This window comes from Salmo salar, chromosome ssa15, assembly GCF_905237065.1.
Source record: "Salmo salar chromosome ssa15, Ssal_v3.1, whole genome shotgun sequence".
Lineage (NCBI taxonomy): Eukaryota > Metazoa > Chordata > Actinopteri > Salmoniformes > Salmonidae > Salmo > Salmo salar.
Genome location: NC_059456.1, coordinates 91,940,642 through 91,962,165, shown reverse-complemented (window position 1 = coordinate 91,962,165; position 21,524 = coordinate 91,940,642). Strand labels below are relative to the sequence as shown.

General features: G+C 42.7%; 1 protein-coding gene across 1 annotated transcript in view; it reads right to left on the bottom strand.

Moving 5' to 3' along the window:
• LOC106572645 (potassium voltage-gated channel subfamily G member 1) overlaps positions 1–20,876 on the bottom strand; it is a 32,179-nt gene extending 11,303 nt beyond the window's left edge. Inside the window, exon 1 of the mRNA XM_014147011.2 lies at positions 20,741–20,876. The gene's annotated coding sequence lies outside the window, so the exon portion shown is untranslated. The remainder of the gene's footprint in view (positions 1–20,740) is intronic.
• Positions 20,877–21,524: the final 648 nt, after the last annotated feature.

Genomic DNA, 21,524 nt, shown 5'->3' with positions numbered 1-21,524 from the left:
CAGAGAGTAGCAGCAGTGTAAAAAGGGGGGGTTAATCATTTGGTTCGCTGTTCAGGAATCTTATTGCTTGGGGGTAAAAGCTGTTATAAGCCTTTTGGACCTGGACTTTGTGCTTTGTACCGCTTGCCGTGTGGTAGCAGAGAGAACAGTCTATGACTAGGGTGGCTGGAATCTTTGGCAATTTCTAGGGCTTTCCTCTGACACCGCCAGTTATAGAGGTCCTGGATGCTTGGCCCCAGTGATGTACTGGGCAGTACGCACTACCCTCTGTAGTGCCTTGTGGTCGGAGGCCGAGCAGTTGCCATACCCGGCGGTGATACAACTCGTCAGGATGCTCTCGATGGTGCAACTGTAGAACTTTTTGAGGATCTGAGGAACACTACCAAATCTTTTCAGTCTCCATAGGGGGAATAGGTGTTGTCGTGCCCGCATCCTGATTGTTTTGGTGTGTTTGGACCATAACAGTTCGTTGGTGATGGCCGAGCAACTTGAAGCTCTCAACCTGCTCCACTACAGCCACGTTGATGAGATTGGGGGCGTGCTCGGCCCTCCTTTTCCTGTAGTTCACGATAATCTCCTTTGTCTTGATCATTTTGAGGGAGAGGCTGTTATCCTGGCATCATACTGCCAGGTCTCTGACCTCCTCCCTATAAGCTCTCATCGTTGTCGGTGATCAGACCTACCACTGTTGTGTCGTTGGTAAACTTACTGATGGTGTTGGAGTCGTTCTTGACCATGCAGTCGTGGGTGAACAGAGAGTACAGGAGGGGACTGAGCATGCACCCCTGAGGGGCCCCGTGTTGAGGATCAGCGTGGCAGATTTCGTTTTTACCTACCCTTACCACCTAGGAGTCGCCCTTCAGGAAGTCCAGGATCCAGTTGCAGAAGGAGGTGTTTAGTCCCAGGGTCCTTAGCTTAGTGATGAGCTTTGAGGGCACTATGGTGATGAACGCTGAGCTGTAGTCAATGAATAGCATTCTCACGTAGGTGTTCCTTTTTGTCCAGGAGGGAAAGGGCAGTGTGGAGTGCAATAGAGATTGCGTCATCCGTGGATCTGTTGGGGCGGTATGCAAATTGGAGTGGGTCAAGTGTTTCTCGGATAATGGTGTTGATGTGAACCACGACCAGCATTTCAAAGCACTTCATGACTACAGATGTGAGTGCTACAGGTCAGAAGTAATTTAGGCCAGTTACTTTGGTGTTCTTGGGCACATGGACTGTGGTGGTCTGCTTTAAACATGTTGGTATTACAGTCTCGGTCAGAAACAGGTTGAAAATGTCAGTGAAGACACTTGCCAGTTGGTCAGTGCATGCTCGGAGTACATGTCCTGGTAATCCGTCTGGCCCTGCGGCCTTGTGAATGTTGACCTGTTTAAAGGTCTTACTTACATTGTCAATGGAGAGCGTGATCACACAGTTGTCCGGAACAGCTGATGCTCTCATGTGTGCTTCAGTGTTGCTTGACTGGAAGTCTGCATAGAAGTAATTTAGCTCATTTGGTAGGGTCGTGTCACTGGGCAGCTTGCGGCTGTGCTTCCCTTTGTTGTCGTAATAGTTTTCAAGCCCTGCCACATCCAACGAGTGTCAGAGCCGGTGTAGTAGGATTCAATCTTAGTCCTGTATTCACGCTTTGCCTGTTTGATGGTTCATCGGAGGGCATAGCAGGATTTCTTATAAGCTCCTTCAAAAGCGGCAGCTCTACCCTTTAGCTCAATGCGGATGTTGCCTGTAATCCATGGCTTCTGGTTGGGGTATGTACGTACGTTCACTATGTGGACGACGTCATCGATGCACTAATTTTTGAAGCCAGTGACCGATGTGGTATACTCCTCAATGCCTTCGAATGAATCCCAGAACATATTCCAGTCTGTTCTAGCAAAACAGTCCTGTAGCTTAGCATTGCATCATCTGACCACTTCCATCTTGAGCGAGTCACTGGTACTTCCTGCTTTAGTTTTTGCTTATAAGCAGGAATCAGGAGGATAGAGTTATGTTCAGATTTGCCAAATGGAGGGCAAGGGGGAGCTTTGTATGCGTCTATGTGTCTGGAGTAAAGGTGGTCTAGTTTTTTTTTCCACTGGTTGCACATGTAACATGCTGGTAGAAATGAGGTCAAGCAGATTTAAGTTTCCCTGAATTAAAGTCCCCGGCAACAAGGGGCTCTGCCTCTGGATGAGCATTTTCTTGTTTGCTTATGGCCTTATACAGCTCCTTGAGTGCCATCTTAGTGCCATCATCGGTTTTTGGGTTCAAATAGACAGCTACGAACAATATAGATGAAGTCTGTATTTTTTTGTAAAATATATATATATATTTTTTTAGGGGCTAGATCAGCTTTAATACTGAAAACTCTTGGTAAATAGTGTGGTCTACAGCTTATCATGAGATACTCAGGCAATGACTCAGTCAAGCAAAACCTAATATTCGGATTCTTACAAGGCACCCCGACCTACAACCCATATATATCTCTGTCTCTTCTTCATGCTAATGACGGGGATTTGGGCCGTGTCCAGTGTCTGAAGTAAATCCTTCACTTCAGACATATTAAAAGAAAAATCTTCGTCCAATACAAGGTGAGTAATCGCTGTTCTGATATCCAGAAGCTCCTTTCGGTCATGAGAGATGGTGGCAGAAACATTATGTACAAAATAAGTTACAAATAAGCGAAAAAACACACACAATGCTCCTAAGCACAATTTAAGCACAATTTAACCAGCCGCTCTGGAATGGAGTGTCCATAGGGTCTGTGTAGCTGGCTGAACGTTTTACGTCCCTACTCTTCACCAGTGTAACGTCCGTCGTAAGAAGGAGACCAAGGTGCAGCGTGGTAAGCGTACATCATATATATTAGATTAACACCGAAACAAAAAACAAAAATAAATACAAAACGAAAACGTAACGTTCAGTAGGGCATAAGCTTAGTACCAAAACAAGATCCCACAAAAACCCAGTGGGAAAAGGCTGCCTAAATATGATCCCCAATCAAAGACAACGAAATACAGCTGCCTTTGATTGGGAACCATATCAGGCCAACATAGAAATACAAAACATAGATATACATAATCTAGAATGCCCACCCAAATCACACCCTGACCTAACCAAATAGAGAAATAAAAAGGCTCTCTACGGTCAGGACGTGACAGCCAGTGCTTTTATATAGCTGGCTACCATTGTTTAATGGTTACCCAGACATTCACAATAGCTTGGTTAGTGATTGCTAACTAACTGAAGTTAAATGGACTAGACATATGGGGCTATTTATTGGGGGAAAATTGTACTTGCTAGTTAGGATTTCTAATTGACTTTCTATATGTATCCTGCAATATAACTTATAAGTTCATTCAAAGAAGTGATGAGTTAATTTCATAGCTGTAATATATTTTTGTTACTTTTAAAAGGATTATGTTACAATCATGTAAGGGATAATCAATGAGGAGCTATGCGTTCTAAGGAAAATAAAGTATGACGTGTAAGTTGTTTGTCACAATGCATAGCCTAAGCGGAGTGGCACCAACCTTCCACGGAGTTGCATTATTTTCCAGAGAACGCATAGAACCCTGAGTTGATTATCCCGCTTATACCACAGCTATAATTTAACACATTTGCCACTAGAAATGTGTTAATTTCCCGGTAAAAATGAGTTCACCATCCACTGCAGTAGCTAGAAAATGTATCAGATAGCTACAGCCTTGGTAATCAAACAGACTTGCTAGCTTAGCAAACCAAACCATCAGTCCTCAGTAGCTTGCTATTATGAAAATTAAATTCAACAATGCCAATAATGTTTTCAATTCTACTTTCAAAAGCAGCGTAAACATAGAACATGTAAAAATGAACTTCATGGCCTTTGAATATTGCTGGGCATTATAGGGAAATCATGCATGCTCTAGAATGCCCTTCAAGCCAATCAGAAAAAAGATTTCAACAATCCCACGGTATAAGTGGCCATAATGTACATCACTATACCACAACCGACATGGCACCAAATGTACAGGGCGTTGTGACAATTATGGGAAACATCGAACACCACAAACATAAATAAATCATTGATTTAGCCTACTGTCTTTTCTCATTATGCCCCTAATGGAGAGATTATTGTCACAGCCGAGCAAAAGCCTCAACAACAAAACAAACTATTGCATTTAGTGGTTGATTTTGGATGTTTGAAACAGTTACTGATTGTGGCTGATTTCCCCTTAATGCACATAAAAGCTTTGTCTAATCAACATATAAAATGCCTTCGGTTTTGCGCATCAATAATTCTGACTCAGGATTTTAGGTAACAACATGATTTCACTGTGATGTTGATGCTTGATTGATGAAAGCTGAAATGATCCTGGCTTCTGATTATGTAGGGGGTGTCATTGTGAAATATGTCAATGTGAATAATTGTTGTTACGTGTCACCACACACACACTTTGTTCAATTCAGCCAGTGGGGAACCATGTATCATGTAGTGGAGTCATGTAGCCATGATAAACACTGGGTTGAAATGAAACATTTACTTGTAACCAAAACACAAGTGAAAACTCAGAATGGTGCAGCACTACACCCACACAGTTGACCCCTGTTACATGAAGATGAAGTTTACACATCTTTAAACAAGATTACTTGTCTAGATGAATTGATAATAACCTAGCCATGTTCTGACAACAAATATATGCTATCCATTGTGTAACAGTTGCTCAAACTGAGAACAATATGTTGCTTTTTGTTTTTCTGAAGTTGTTTTTATTTTTCCAGACTATATGTTAGCGAGAGCATTTAGGGCTGGATTGATTGCATGTGGTATCTAAGGCGAAAACTATGTATGTACTGAACACTTTTTAACAGTACAATCACCTCTGCTTTATACAGCTACACTCTCTACAACTAAACTCAGCAAAAAAAGAAACGTCCTCTCACTGTCAACTGCGTTTATTTTCAGCAAACTTAACATGTGTGAATATTTGTATGAACATAAGATTCAACAACTGAGACATAAACTGAACAAGTTCCACAGACATTTAAGCACCAGCTGTCAGAGCAGCTCACAGATCACTGCACCTGTACATAGCTCATCTGTAAATAGCCCATCCAATCTACCTCATCCCCATACTGTAGTTATTTATTTATCTTGCTCCTTTGCACCCCAGTATCTCTACTTGCACATTCATCTTCTGCACATCCTAACATTCCAGTGTTTAATTGCTATATTGTAATTACTTCGCCACCATGGCCTATTTATTGCCTTACCTCTCTTATCCTACCTCATTTACACATGCTGTATATAGATTTTTCTACTGTATTATTGATTGTATGTTTGTTTATTCCATGTGTAACTTTGTGTTGTTGCATGTGTCGAACTGCTTTGCTTTATCTTGGCCAGGTCGCAGTTGCAAATGAGAACTTGTTCTCAACTAGCCTACCTGGTTAAATAAAGGTGAAATAAAAAAAATAAAAACACGTGACTAACAGAAATGGACTAATGTGTCCCTGAACAAAGGGGGGGTCAAAATCAAACGTGAGATGTTACCCCACTCTTCCTGCAAGTTCCCGGACATTTCTGGGGGGAATGGCCCTAGCCCTCACCCTCCGTACCAACAGGTCCAAGATGTGCTCAATGGGATTGAGATCCGGGCTCTTCACTGGCCATGGCAGAACACTGACATTCCTGTCTTGCAGGAAATCATGCACAGAACGAGCAGTATGGCTGGTGGCACTGTCATACTGGAGGGTCATGTCAGGATGAGCCTGCCGGAAGGGTACCACATGTCTTCCCTGTAATGCGATTGCCTGCAATGACAACAAGTTCAGTCCGATGATGCTGTGACACACCGCCCCAGACCATGACGGACCCTCCCCCTCCAGTTCGATCCCAGAGTACAGGCCTCAGTGTAACGCTCATTACTTCGACGATAAACGTGAATCCGACCATCACCCCTGGTGAGACAAAACCGCGACTCGTCAGTGAAGAGCACTTTTTGCCAGTCCTGTCTGGTCCAGCGACGGTGGCTTTGTGCCCATAGGCGACGTTGTTGCCGGTGATGTCTGGTAAGGACCTGCCTTACAACAGGCCTACAAGCCCTCAGTCCAGCCTCTCTCAGCCTGTTGCGGATAGTCTGAGCACTAATGGAGGGATTGTGCGTTCCTGGTGTAACTCGGGCAGTTGTTGTTTCCATCCTGTACCTGTCCCACAGGTGTGATGTTCGGATGTACCGATCCTGTGCAGGTGTTGTTACACGTGGTCTGCCATTGCGAGGACGATCAGCTGTCTGTCCTGTCTCCCTATAGTGCTGTCTTAGGCGTCTCACAGTTCGGACATTGCAATTTACGGACATTGCAATTTATTGCCATGGCCACATCTGCAGTCCTCATGCCTCCTTGCAGCATGCCTAAGGCACGTTCACGCAGATGAGCAGGTACCCTGGGCATCTTACTTTTTGTGTCTTTCAGAGTCAGTAGAAAGGCCTCTTAAGTGTCCTAAGTTTTCATAACTGTGACCTTAATTGTCTACCATCTGTAAGCTGTTAGTGTCTTATCAACCGTTCCACAGGTGCATGTTCATAATTTTTTATGGTTCATTGAACAAGCATGGGAAACAGTGTTTAAACCCTTTACAATGAAGATCTGTTGTTTGGATTTTACGAATTATCTTTGAAAGACAGGGTCCTGAAAAAGGGACGTTTCTTTTTTACATAAAATTGCCTTTTGTAACACTCCAACTTCCGTCTTGTGTGAAATACCGTAACTACCAATCCCACAACACAATATATTTTGTAGCTGTAAAAAAAAACACATGACAAAAAAGTTTGAATGTTTGAATGTTTTGTTATGCCTATGATCCCATCGGTGCCCTGCTTATAATGATTACAATAAATATTCCAATAGTATTTCTTTGATTCCTGACAGACTTTCCTTGGCAATGCCATAGCAACCAAAAATACCACTAAGAATACAAAATTGGATTTCAATTCAAGAACAATTTTCAGAAGTTTCAGTGTGCAGCCACAAGACCAACCACAAACTATTTACTTCATCAGTGGCTCTGAGGACCTTGTGGCTTATGTCCAAACTAATTAAATAAATTATTGTGATTAAGGAGAGGCAGGTTAGCAAGTCGCAAATTGTGACAAATTAATGTCAGAGCGCAGGCGTCTTCAGCCACCAATCACTGGGTGAGGAAGGATCCTAGGGGTTCTAAAAATGGATGGATCGGAGTGCGTCACGGTCAGTGGATGGTTATTAGGCACCTGCACTGTCAGTCCCTCTGAGCCAATGATTACAGTTGGCCTTCTCTCTGTTTCCCGCCTGTCACATTAGAGTGAACCACCCCAAGCGAAGCCAAAGATTATGGAGTACATTGACATTTGCCTATTCCTCTCTGGCAAAGCATCACTGTAACATTTAGCCTGCTTGGTATCCAATGGGAGCAATCTGTGTTTGGTTTGCCACTGGTTGTTTCTAAAGAACAGAGGGAACCAGCATTACTCATAGAAGGATATGTGTAAGATGAGAGACACAAAGGTCACAATGATCAGCATCTTGAATCGACGCAATAGCTTGAACAAAACCTACAGGCCACTGTTGTGATGGTCAATAGAGAGCAATAGTCTTAATCAGCTAACATCCCTTTTTGTGAAATTTGAAGCATTTATGTAATCACAATGAGCAGATAAAGAACATAAAGGCCTCATAATTCATAAAGGCCCTGTTAACTGACTGATATCTCATAGAACAACACGTATAAGATCTCCTTAGCCTGTGTTAACAGACCTTATTTTCTGCGCTTATCCCAAAACCCCATTAATTTCCCCATAGGAATGGCTGAACGAACCAGAGGTAACTCATTCCCGGTTTTTAGGACTACAAGCTGGTGAGCTCTATGACAATGCAGTGACTTCCAACAGCATTCTATATCTTTATGGAATACCACAAAAGTATAGTAAATAGACAATTTTATTTTCAACAAACCATATCCGATCTGCTTCTAAAATCCTACATATCCAGTAAATCTTTCATGAAAATTACTATTTTATTGATGCTCCAAGGATATTATACTGATAAAAATCAAGAATAAAAGTTATTGAGACATTCTTCAAATCCTCTCCTCTTCTTTGCCCAAAGACAGTAAAAAACGTGTTCCACTCTAAATTGCAGAACAATTAGTTATTTATTCTTCATGCTCCAATGGTCAAAATTCTCAAATAAATTATCTTAAATTCCTCTCCTCTTCTTAGCCCAAAGACATGGATGGCAAAGATACGATAGATAAAACCCTTATATTCTCCAGTTTTGTTTACTCTCTAGGGCCAGTAGTAACAGGTGTCTCCGTCACAGGAGAACCCTTGTAGTTGTTGTGTTTTAGAACTCTGCTGTGCCTTTAAACACCTCCTTAAGGGAGATTTGTATTTCCCAGGGATCTCGGAGAAAGAGATGAAACAACACAGAGCCAGATACATTTTTCTCTCTCCACCAGATCGGGTGAGGTCTGGCCCTCTCTCGATGTGCCTCTCTGTGCAGGCGCTATGCCATGCTATCTATCGCAGCTTTGCCACAGGGTATGTTCTCTCCAGATTGCTTGTGAGTCACTGGCCTGGGCTGTGATTCCCTCTGTCTGCAGTGCTCATGCATTTCCAACTGTGCCTCGAGAAACTGACTCAAACTGTCTTTGGAAAGCATTACCAGATTATACAGAACATTTCAAGAGTCTGAGAAATATAGCATTGACTGTGGCTTCGAAATGCAACACAAATGAAGCAGATTTCCAACAGTACCTTGAGAATTTGACTCAAATTGCTTGGGAAATATAGTGAGCAACATATTTCAAGTGTCTGATAAGCGCTATGACTGAGATCCTGGAATTGTGCCATTCAATGTAACGTAATGCATCGTAATGTAACAAATATGAAGTTGATCATAAGTGATCCTTATTTGGTGACATTTTCTGGTCACACTTTGAATCAACATTGACGTTTCTGTTAGCTTTCAGAGGTCATTGATTTGGTAATGAGTAAAAGGTTTCAGAGAAGTCTGTGTAAACACAAGTATATTATAGTTTATTAACTACACGAAGCTTAAATGTATCATACATTTTTTTATTTAATATTTTACCCCCTTTTTCTCCCCAATTTCAATCTTGGCAGAGGCAAAGGTGGAGTCATGCGTCCTCCGAAACATGACCCGCCTTAACACCTGGCAGCTTAACCCAGAAGCCAGCTGCACCAATGTGTTGGAGGAAACACTGTTCAACTGGCAACCGGGGTCAGCCCGCAGGCACCCGGCCCGCCACAAGGAGTCACTAGAGCACGATGAGCCAAATAAAGCCCCTGCGGCCAAACCCTCCCCTAACTCAGGTGACGCAGGGCCAATTGTACTACGGACCCGCGAATGGACCCGGGTCTGTATTAACGCCTATAGCACTGTAATGCAGTGCCTTTGTCACGACTTCCGCCGAAGACGGTCCCTCTCCTTGTTCGGGCGGCATTCGGCGGTCGACGTCACCGGTCTTCTAGCCATCGCCGATCCACTTTTCATTTTCCATTTGTTTTGTCTTTGTTTTACACACCTGGTTTCAATTCCCCAATTACATGTTCATTATTTAAGCCTCTGTTTCCCACATGTTAGTGTGCATGTTTATTGATTGTTCTTTGTATGATGGTTATGTTTGCCGGGTTATGTATTTACGCCGTTATTTTCGAGTGACCGGTATTTCACCTTGAGTATTGTCTGTATACTGGTGCTGTCGTGGAATTAAATACCTTGTACACTCATTTCTGCTCTCCTGCGCCTGATTCACTGCACCAGTTACCCACCGTCTGACAGCCTTAGACCGCTGCGCCATTCAGGAGGCCCCTAAATACATCTTCTTAAGTTATTTTTAAGATAGACACATTCATGTTCAGTTTAGATCAAATGACCAAAACTGAGGCCAAATTTTTCTAATCTCTTATTAAGGAAATATTTGGAATTTAAAACAGAATCTCGTTCTTTTAAATGTAAAACTCACACCAAGGTTGAATTAAGCAAATCATATACCTTATTAGTCATACTGTTGGTTACTTTGATTCCTTTTGTATTCTCTGTCATTATTTAATAATCCTGTCTACTTGGTATGAGCAGAGTGGGATTTTTTTTTCACCCTCTACTATAGACTGGTTTCTCTATAGACCATTTTCTCTGTTTCTCCACGCGTTACGTGAAATGGATTTTTGACCACAGAAATACTGAGCTCTGTCTGTCACTCACTCTCTCTTCCCCTCTCTGGCTCACTTGCTCTCTCTTTCTCTTTTCTCTATGTCGCTCTATCTCTCCTCTCTTTTCAAATCAGTTTTTTATGCAGGCAAGAATCAACGCCTGGAGCAAACCTTATGCTTATGAATTGCGGAATCGAAAAAAGGCCCTTTTCTGATGCAAGTGGGTGGATTTAATAAATACTGAATACATTGGAACAAGAAATATCTCCAGGGCTATAATTGCTTTGCTAGCCTTCAACATTGTCCACCATATCCAAACGTCATTTACTTTAATCCACACAATACTACTACTTTACATTTTTCATATAACCAACAGTTGGTTTCATACAGTATAATGTATAAGGAGAGAGTGGGGTAAGTTGAGCCAAAGGGGTAAGATGAGCCACCCGTTTTTCTAGGAACCATACACAAAATGTATAATTTGACCAAATATTTTATTTTATGATTATGAAATGTTAATGAAAACCATTTGTATCTCTCCTGTCACTCTTACCTTGATGAAAACCCTTCATGCAATATTTTTAATCCTTCACTCATGCTGCCAAACATACCCTCGTAAAACTGACCATCCTAACGATCCTCGACTTCGGCGATGTCATTTACAAATTAGCCTCCAACACTCAACAAATTGGATGCAGTCTATCACAGTGCCATCCGTTTTGTCACCAAAGCCACATATACTACCCACCACTGCGACCTGTATGCTCTCGTTGGCTGGCCCTCGCTTCATACTCGTTATTTATCTTGCTCCTTTGCACCCCAGTATCTCTACTTGCACTGTATTTTGGAGAAACACCTCCAACTACATAAAACAGACAAACAATCACCGACAAGACAAACAGGAAATGCAGAGGTTTAAATAATGAACATAATTAGGGAAAATCAAAACAGGTGTACACAATAAAGACAAAACCAAACGAACAGTGAAACATCGATCGGTGGCAACTAGTAAGCCGGTGACGTCGACCGTCGAACGCCGCCCGAACAGGGAGAGGGGTCGACTTCGGCGGGAGTCGTGACACTAGCCTACCTGGTTAAATAAAGGTGAAAATTAAAAAAATAATAATAATGTCTTGAAATGAGTTTTCAGTTGTGTGCACTGGGGAACCTTTTGATGTTAATCTAAGGAAATGTCCTTTCTTGCAGTGGCTCTGTCTTTCTTTCAGTAGACAGTTCCCACTCTAAGAAAATGTTAGGCCACCAATGGGAATGATCATACTTCAACAAATTTCTCCATTTATCTTAGTGTACCCTCCTTGTCCTCCTTCTGGACATGCCTTCAGAACTCCCCAGATAGAAGCTTAGAAGACCTTGCCAATCCCTTATTTTCTGCCTGACTGCTCCATAGTATGCCTCATCACTCCTCATCCCTTCATTTTACTTTAAAGTAGATGCTCTTAACCAGAGCAACTGCATACATTTTCATACTGGTCCCCCATGGGAATCAAACCCACAACCATGTAGCAAGCAACATTCTCTACCAACTGACCCACACAGGACTTTCAACACCACCACAGCGTGACCGATAATAATTCATCCCAGTGGTGTTCAATGGTGTTGAGGTCAGGGCTCTGAGCAGGTCATCAAGTTCTTCCACACCAATCTCAACACACCATTTCTGTATAGACCTCGCATTGTGCAGGGCGGCATTGTCATGCTGAAACAGGAAAGGCCCTCCCCCAAACTGCTGAAACAGGAAAGGGCCTTCCCAAAACTGTGGAAGCACAGAATCGTCTAGATTGTCATTGTATGCTGTAGCGTTAAGATTTCCCTTCACTGGAACAAAGAGGCCTAGCCTGAATCATGAAAAACATCTCTAGCTGATTATTTTTCCTCCACCAAACTTTACAGTTGGCACTATGCATTGGGGTAGGTAGAGTTCTCCTGGTATTCGCAGAACCTACATTTGTACGTCAGACTGCCAGATGGTGAAGCATGATTCATCACTCCAGAGAACGAGTTTCCACTGCTTCAAGATCCAATAGCGGCGAGCTTTACACCACTCCTGCCAATGCTTGCCATTGCGCATGTTGATCTTAGGCTTGTGCATGGCTGCTCGGTGATGGAAACCCATTTCATTAATCTCCCAACGAACAGTTCTTGTGCTGATGTTGCTTCCAGAGGCAGTTTGGAACTTGGTAGTGAGTGTTGCAACCGAGGACAGACAATTTTTACATGCTACATGCTTCAGCACTCGGCGGCCCCATTCTGTGAGCTTGTGTGGCCTACCCCGTCACCACTGAGCCGTTGCTGCTCCTAGATGTTTCCACTTCACAGTAACAGCACATACAGTTACAGAACTTTGATGAACAGACTTTTTGGAAAGGTGGCACCCTGAGCTCTTCAGTAAGGCCATTCTACTGCCAATGTTTGTCTATGGAGATTGCATGGCTGTTTTATACAGCTGTGGCTGAAATAGCCAAATCCACTCATTTGAAGGTGTGTCCAGATATTTGTGTATATATAGTGTAGTACAGTGCATTCGGAAAGTATCAGACCCGTTTACTTTTTGCACATTCCAGCCTTATTCTAAAATGGATTACATTTTGCACACAATACCCTATAATGACAAAGCAAAACAGTTTTTTTGAAATTCTTGCAAATGTATAAAAAAATTAAACTGAAATAGTACATTTACATAACTATTCCGACCCTTTACTCAGTAATTTGTTGAAACACATTTGGCAGTGATTACAGCCTCAAGTCATCTGGGTTTGACGCTACAAGTTTGGCACACATGTATTTGGGGATTTTCTCCCATTCTTCTCTGCAGATCCTCTCAAGTTCTGTCAGGTTGGATGGGAAGCGCCGCTGCACAGCTTTTTCCAGGTCTCTCCAAAGATGTTTGATCCGATTCAAGTCCAGGCTCTGGCTGGGCCACTCAAGGACATTCAGAGACTTGTTCTGAAGCCACTACTGCGTTGTCTTGGCTGTGTGCTTAGGGTCGCTGTCCTGTTGGAAGGTGAACCTTCACCCCAGTCTGATGTCTTGAGCTCTCTGGAGCAGGTTTTCATCAAGGATCTTTCTGTACCTTGCTCCGTTCATCTTTCCCTCGATCCTGACTAGTCTCCCAGTCTCTGCCGCTGAAAACATCCCCACAGCATGATGCTGCCACCACCATGCTTCACTGTACGGATGGTGCCAGGTTTCCTCCAGACATGTTGCTTGGCATTCAGGCCAAAGAGTTCAATCCTGGTTTCATCAGACCAGAGAATCTTGTTTCTCATGGTCTGAGAGTCATTTAGGTGCCTTTTGGCAAACTCCAAGCAGGCTGTCATGTGGCTTCCGTCTGGCCTGATTGGTGGAGTGCTGCAGAGATAGTTGTCCTTCTGGAAGGTTCTCCCATATCCACAGAGGAACTCTGGAACTTTGTCAGAGTTACCATGTGGTTCTTGGTCATCTCCCTAACAAAGGCCCTTCTCCCCCGATTGCTCAGTCTGACCAGGCGGCCAGCTCTAGGAAGAGTCTTGGTGGTTCTAAACTTCTTCCATTTAAGAATGATGGCGGCCACTGTGTTCTTGGGGACCTTCAATGCTGCAGACATTTTTTGGTACCCTTCCCCAGATCTGTGCCTCAACACAATCCTGTCTCGGAGCTCAACGGACAATTCCTTCGACCTCATGGCTTGGTTTTTACTCTGACATGCACTGTCAACTGTGGAACCTTATATAGACATGTGTGTGCCTTTCCAATTCATGTCCAATCAATTTAATTTACCACAAATGGACTCCAATCAAGTTGTAGAAACATCTCAAGGATGATCAATGGAAACAGGATGCACCTGAGCTCAATTTAGAGTCTCATAGCAAAGGGTCTGAATACTTATGTAAATAAAATACATTTGCAAAAGAATATATAAAAATCAGTTTCGCTTTGTTATTATGGGATATTGTGTGTAGATTGATGAGGATTTTTTTTCTTCCGTCCATGTTAGAATAAGGCTGTAACTTAACAATGTGGTCTGAATACTTTCCGAATGCGCTGTAACTGTCAATCATCATAATTTAGATTAATGTTATGCTTGTAAAAGATCATTTGTCATTCAAGAAGTAGTTTATATCTATATTTGAGTATTTTTATCTTGTTCTCATGTATATGTGTTTCTCTTGTCCTTCCACATTTTCAGGGTTTTTGTTTGATATCACTTTCTGAGTTAGAAAGTACACTAGATAGAACACAACTTAATATTGCATAATGATTATAAGATCTCAGCTGTGAGACTGTGTGTATTAGGCCCCACATGACCACTCATTAGTATCCTGTTACAGTCATTGGTAAAAGCATCCCAGTAGGCATGTGTAGCTGAAGGCAGACAGCTTGACACTGCATGGACAGAGTGTTTTGAAGGGATTGCTCTGTGGGATTTATCTGCTTCCTTAGAAGGGATTGCTCAGTGTGGCTACCAGACCAAACCAGACCCCACTACAAGCCTCAGCGGGATGGTCTGGCAGGGAGGACAGGGAATGACAGATCAAAGAGAGATGGAGGGATGAGGGATGGATGGTGTTGGACTGAAAATTTTAAAAATCAACATCCAGTCTTTCTGGACACCATTATTAGATTGTGTCAGCCTGAACAGAGAGGGGAAACTACTTTAGTTGATGGGATTGATTAACAGAGCTGGGCCCTAGGTAATACCAACAGGGGGAAACTTGTTTTGTGTGGAGTTGAGTGAAGAGTTGAGTGCAGTGGTAGCAAATAGGATTGTATAGAATGGTAGGGCCTCAAAAGGAAAAGCTATTTTATTTGGAGCGGATTTAAGACTGATATATTCAGCAGTGGTTCTGGTAGCAAATCGGATAGATTTGATAGAATGTGTAGTGGCTCAAAAAGATGGACAGTAGGTTGATCTGTCATTTATAATCTTAAGTACCTAGACCCCAAAAATCTAAAATCATTCTAAACTGGGAGATTTGTACCGTACATCAATTGCTATTGAATACATCTAGGAATAGCAGTTTATAATTACTCTGGCCCTGGCCCTGTCTGAGTGTGGGGAAAGCATGACTGCTAAAGATGTAGGTACAAGAAAGTCATTAGTTCATCTCATTCAAATCTGAATGACCTTGTAGAGTGGGAGAAATTGATCCATAGGTTACACACCACACATCATAAATAGGTCTAAAGAAGAAATTAGCATTTTGCGTACTAATACATTTGCGGAAAATCATGATCAAGTTATTGATAGTATCACAATTGATGAATGACCCTACTAACAAATCCTGTGATCAACAGGATGTCACGTCCTGACCATAGTAAGTTGTTAGTTTCTATGGTAGAGTAGGTCAGGGCGTGACAGGGGGGTTTTCTAATTTAGTTTTTCTGTTATGTTCTAGTTTTGTATTTCTATGTTGGGTTGTTCTAGTTTTTGTATTTCTATGTTGGGCTTTGTTTGAGATGATCTCCAATTAGAGGCAGCTGGTCATCGTTGTCTCTAATTGGAGGTCATATTTAAGTTGGTGTTTGGCCCACCTGGGTTTGTGGGAGATTACTTTTGAGTAGTGTATGTGTCACCTCTGCGTCACGTGTTTGTTAATTCAGGTTTATTTTGTATGTATTGCAGAGTTTCACAGTTTAATAAAGAATAATGTCGAACGAGAATCACGCTGCACTTTGGTCCGCTCATTCCTACGACAACCGTGACACAGGAGTGCAAGTAAATCAACTCTGCTCATTTTCATTCAGTTCTTAGCTCTCTTATCGCTCATAATTTCCCAATAGGCTATTTCCAGTAGTGGATTTAAGAGATGTAATCAACGTTTTGAGCATTGCCACCTTCATGTTGCCTGTTGCAAATAAATATAGAAAGTCAGTGTGGGGTTTACAGTGTACAGCAGATACATTCAGGGTTTTCTGGAACAAAAAGGAGCTTAGGTTGTGGGTGTGGCAGGGGGCGTGGCAGGGGGCACGTCAATGGGTGCTGTCGGCATGACTGAAGTTTTGACAAATATTTGTCTGTAACCAAACCTTTTTGTCAGATGAAACATGTCTTGATAGGCCTGATGGAAACAAACATTTTCAGTCAACTTTCCGAATGTGACAAAACAAAATACGCTAGAAAATGTGGGATCTTTTTGTTTCTGTAAGATTAATTATGCGAGAAATCGGTGGAAATGCTTTTATGCACAGATATTGATATAATAATCCTCAGGAAAGCATGCTGTTAATTAGGCTACAGATTAAATAAGTTATGATACACTTTCACCATCCTGTGAAGTTCAAGGTTGATGCTTGATGCTCTTTTCCAATAAATATCAAGGGTCTTATTCTGGTGCCATGATGATCGATGCTTGGCTGTCATTTGACAAGTAAAAAAATCTTGCTCTTTTGTCAAAATGTCATTTTATTTGTCACACGCGCCGAATACAACAGGTGTAGACCTTACCGTGAAGTGCTTACTTATACGCCCTTAGCCAACAATGCAGTTTTAAGAAAAATAATAGTTTAGAAAAATATTAACTAAATAAACTAAAGTAAAAAATAAAAAAGCTACAATAAAATTACAATAACGAGGCTATATACGGTGGGTACCCATACAGAGTCAATGTGCGGGGGTACAGGTTAGTCGAGGTAGTTGAAGTAATATGTACATGTAGGTAGGGGTAAAGTGACTATGCATAGATAATAAGCAGCGAGTAGCAGCAGCATAAAAAGGGGGGGGGTCAATACAAATAGTCAGGGTAGCCTTTTGATTAGATGTTCAGAAGTCGCATGGCTTGGCTGTTAAGAAGCCTTTTGGACCTAGACTTGGAGCTCCGGTACCGCTTGCCGTGCGGTAGCAAAGAGAACAGTCAATGACTAGGGTGGCTGGAGTCTATGACATTTTTAGGGCCTTCCTCTGACACTGCATGGTATATAGGTCCTGGATGGCAGAAGGTTTGGCCATATGCACTACCCTCTGTAGCGCCTTGCTCTCGACGGTGCAGCTGTATAACTTTTTGACCATCTGGAGACCCATGCCAAATCTTTTCATTCTCCTGAGGGGGAATAGGCATTGTCGTGCCCTCTTCATGACTGTATTGGTGTGTTTGGACCATGATAGTTTGCTGGTGATGTGGTGATGTGGACACCAAGGGACTTGAAACTCTCAACCTGCTCCACTACAGCCCCGTCAATGAGAATGGTGGCGTGTTCGGCCCTCTTTTTCCTGTAGTCCACAACCATCTCCTTTGTGTTGACCACGTTGAGGGAGAGGTTGTTGTCCTGGCACCACAATTCCAGGTCTCTGACCTCCTTCCTATAGGCTGTCTCATTGTTGTCGGTAATCAGGCCTACCACCGTTGTGTTGTCTGCAGACTTAATGATGGTGTTGGATTCGTGCTTGGCCACGCAGTCATGGGTGAACAAGGAGTACAGGAGGGGACTAAGCACGCACCCTTGAGGGGCCCCTGTGTTGAGGATCAGTGTGGCAGATGTGTTGTTGCCTACCCTTACCACCTGGTGGCGTTCCGTCAGGAAGTCTAGAATCCAGTTTCAGAGGGAGGTGTTTAGTCCAAGGGTCCTTAGCTTTGTGAAGAGCTTTGAGGGCACTATGGTGTTGAACACTGAGCTGTTGTCAATGAACAGCATTCTCATGTAGGTGTCCCTTTTGTCCAGGTGGGAAAGGACAGTGTTGAGTGTAATAGAGATTGCGTCACCTGTGCATCTGTTGGGGTGGTGTGCAAATTGGAGTGGGTCTAGGGTTTCTGGGAGGATGCTGGTGTTGATGTGAGACATTACCAGCCTTTCAAAGCACTTCATGGCTACAGATGTGAGTGCTACGGGTCAGTAGTCATTTAGGCGGGTTACCTTGGTGTTCTTGGGCACAGGGACTATGTTGGTCTGCTTGAAACATGTAGGCATTACAGATTCGGCCATGGACAGGTTGAAGATGTCAGTGAAGACACTTGCCAGTTGGTCAGTGCATGCTCTGAGTACACGTCCTGGTAATCCATCTGGCCTTGCGGCTTTGTGAATGTTGACCTGTTGAAAGGTCTTACTCACATCGGCTACGGCGAGCTTGATCACACAGTCGTCCGGAACAGCTGGTGCTCTCATGCATGCTGCAGTGTTGCTTGCCTCAAAGTGCACAGGATGCACCTGAGCCCAATTTTGAGTCTCATAGCAAATGGTCTGAATACTGTAAATACGGTATTTCTTTTTTCTTTTTTATTATACGTGTGCAAAAATGTCTAAAAACCTGTTTTCGCTTTGTCATTATGGGGCATTATGTGTAGATAGAATCCATTTAAAATAACGCTGTAACGTAACAAAATGTTGAAAAAGGGAAGGGGTCTGAATAGTTTCCGAATGCACTGTACGTACATACGTAAAATACATGACCAAAAGTATGTGGACACCTGCTCGTCGAACATCTCATTCCAAAATCATGGGCATTAATATGGAGTTAGTCCCCCTTTGCTGCTATAACAGCTTGAACTCATCTGGGAAGGCTATCCACTAGATGTTGGAACGTTGCTGCGGGGTCTTGCTTCCATTCAGCCACGAGCATTAGTGAGGTCGGGCACTGATGTTGGGCACTGATGTTGGGCGATTAGACAAATCATCCCCAAGGTGTTTGATGGGGTTGAAGTCAGGGTTCTGTGCAGGCCAGTCACGGCCTTCTACGCTGATCGTGACAAACCGTTTCTGTATGGACCTCGCTTTGTGCACAGGGGAATTGTCATGCTGAGACAGGAAAGGGCCTTCCCCAAACTGTTGCCATAAAGTCGAAAGCACAGAATCGTCTAGATTGTCATTGTATGCTGTAGCGTTCATATTTCCCTTCACTGGAACTAAGGGGCCTACCCCGAACTGGAAAAACAGCCCCAGACCATTGTTCCTCCTCCATCAAACTTTACAGTTGGCACTATACATTGGGGCAGGTAGCATTCTCCTGGCATCCTCCAAACCCAGATTCTTCCGTCGGACTGCCAGTTGGTGAAGCATGATTCATCACTCCAGAGAACGGGATTCTACTGCTCCAGAGAGCTTTACACCACTCCAGCCGACACTTGGCATTGCGCATGGTGATCTTAGGCTGGTGTGCGGCTGCTCGGCCATAGAAAACCCCATTTCATGAAGCTTCCGAAGAACAGTTATTGTTCTGACATTGTTTCCAGAGGCTGTTTGAAACTCGGTAGTGTGCTACGCACTTCAGCACTCGGTGGTCCTGTTCTGTGAGCTTGTGTGGTCTACCACTTCGCTGCTGAGCCATTTTTTCTCCTAGACATTTCCACTTCACAATAACAGCACTTACAGTTGACCGTGGCATCTTTAACAGGGAAGAAATTTGACGAAATTACTTTTTGGAAAGGTGGCATCCTATGACAGTTCCACGTTAAAAGTCACTGAAAGCTTCAGTACAGCCATTTTACTGACACTGTTTGTCTATGGAGATTGCATGGCTATGTGCTAGGTTTTATACACCTGTCAGCAACAGGTCTGGCTGAAATAGCTGAATCCACTCATTTGAACGGGTGTCCACATACTTTTGTATATAAAGTGTATGTATGTACTGTATGTATTTGTGTTTACTTTTTGGTCTTAGGTGGCCCAATAAAATGGGTGGGTGGATTCATTGTTATGCAGATCTTTACTTTAGAAACGTTTATATTATGTTGAGAATGATCTGCAGTCATTATTATCCACTCTGCTTAAAATGTCTGTCTGACAGCAAAATGACTAAATACCAATAATACTGGAACCATTTTGTCGTGTGAATCTTTTTCAATTCTGTCTTTTTATATATACTCCTTGCCAACAACAAATACTGTACATTGCTCAGATGCTGCAGCTACGGAATTTCAACAAAATCTGGCCTCTAAGAAGAAATACATGTGACTCACTGTGTAGCGTATCTGCTGTATCTGCCACTCTTTTACCATGGGCTGATCAACAGTATGCTAATCATAGACATCTGTCAGAGACATGGAGATGGAGTGATACAACAAGAACAAATGAACAGATGGAATCATTGGATAAAATCAGATTGGACAGTAGCTAAAATGTTTCATATGGCACTGAAAGGACAGTATATTACTATGATTTAATTCAGAACCTGGGGAAAAATATTAACTTGCGATATGCACATACATACTCAAATGGGTGCTGCGTGCAAGAGTAACAGTATCAAAACTTGTTAATGCTGAAAACTATGATGTCTGGTTGACTGATTTTTTCCAACTAACTGAAAACATGCTCACCAGATTAACATGTTGATCATCATTTGTTTACATTTTGAACTGTTTAATCATAACCACTGTGAGGTTGATTAGTATAGTAGCAATACTGCTGTTACACCACCCAATGTTTTATGTGTTCCACTGAAAATGAAAAAGGAATACAATACATTAAATGTTGAAAGGCTGGTAAGTGTCAACAGATGCACACTTGTTGAAGTCTTGGTAAATACTGATAGCACGTGATACCACTATGCATTTACTATTACATGAGCTGTGAAAACTGTATTGTATCAATATCCTCTGAGATGAGCTAAATAAGAACAAATATAATGAAATACTCACTGTGGTTGTGCATCAGTTCTTCTAACAGCTGTGAGTTTTAGTTGATACAAAAAAGCCAGCGGCTCTCAAAGTGATCAAAAAGAGAAGAAAACATGAAGTCCTAACTGTTGCTGTTGCTTCTGCATCGCACGATAACTCTGCTCTCTCTGCACACAGGCACAAGGCTTGTAGAGTATTACCAGGTTATTTGATGATCATGAGCAACAGGCTACAGCCTTGCCCCTCCCCACTACATCAACAGCTAGCCTCGCAGCTCTGACATCACAGGTGGGATGTGCCATTCCAACATTATTCTAAGAGCTTTTCACAGAAATCCATAGCAACCAGCATCTAGCTAGCGAGCGGAGCGAAGGGTTCCCCCCCTGAAACTGGAATAATCACTCTCTTTTGGCTGTAGACTCATGTAGATGGTTTATATTTTTCCCCTGAAGTTAGCGCCTGAGAAGGTTCACTCACTGTGGTTCCTTGTTTTTTTATATATTTTTATTTAACCTTTATTTAACTAGGCAAGTCAGTTAAGAACAAATTCTTATTGACAATGACGGTCTACCCGGATGACGCTGGGCCAATTGTGCACCGCCCTATGGGACTCCCAATCACGGCCGGATGTGATACAGCCTGGATTTGAACCAGGGACTGTAGTGAGGCTTCTTGCACTGAGATGCAGTGCCTTAGACCGCTGCGCACCTCACTCTATGTAAACAGATAGCCGTCACTGTGTCCAAAATTAGACAGGCGTGAACTCACTGTTAGAATGAGTTGTTGGAGGTACAGTCTACCATTA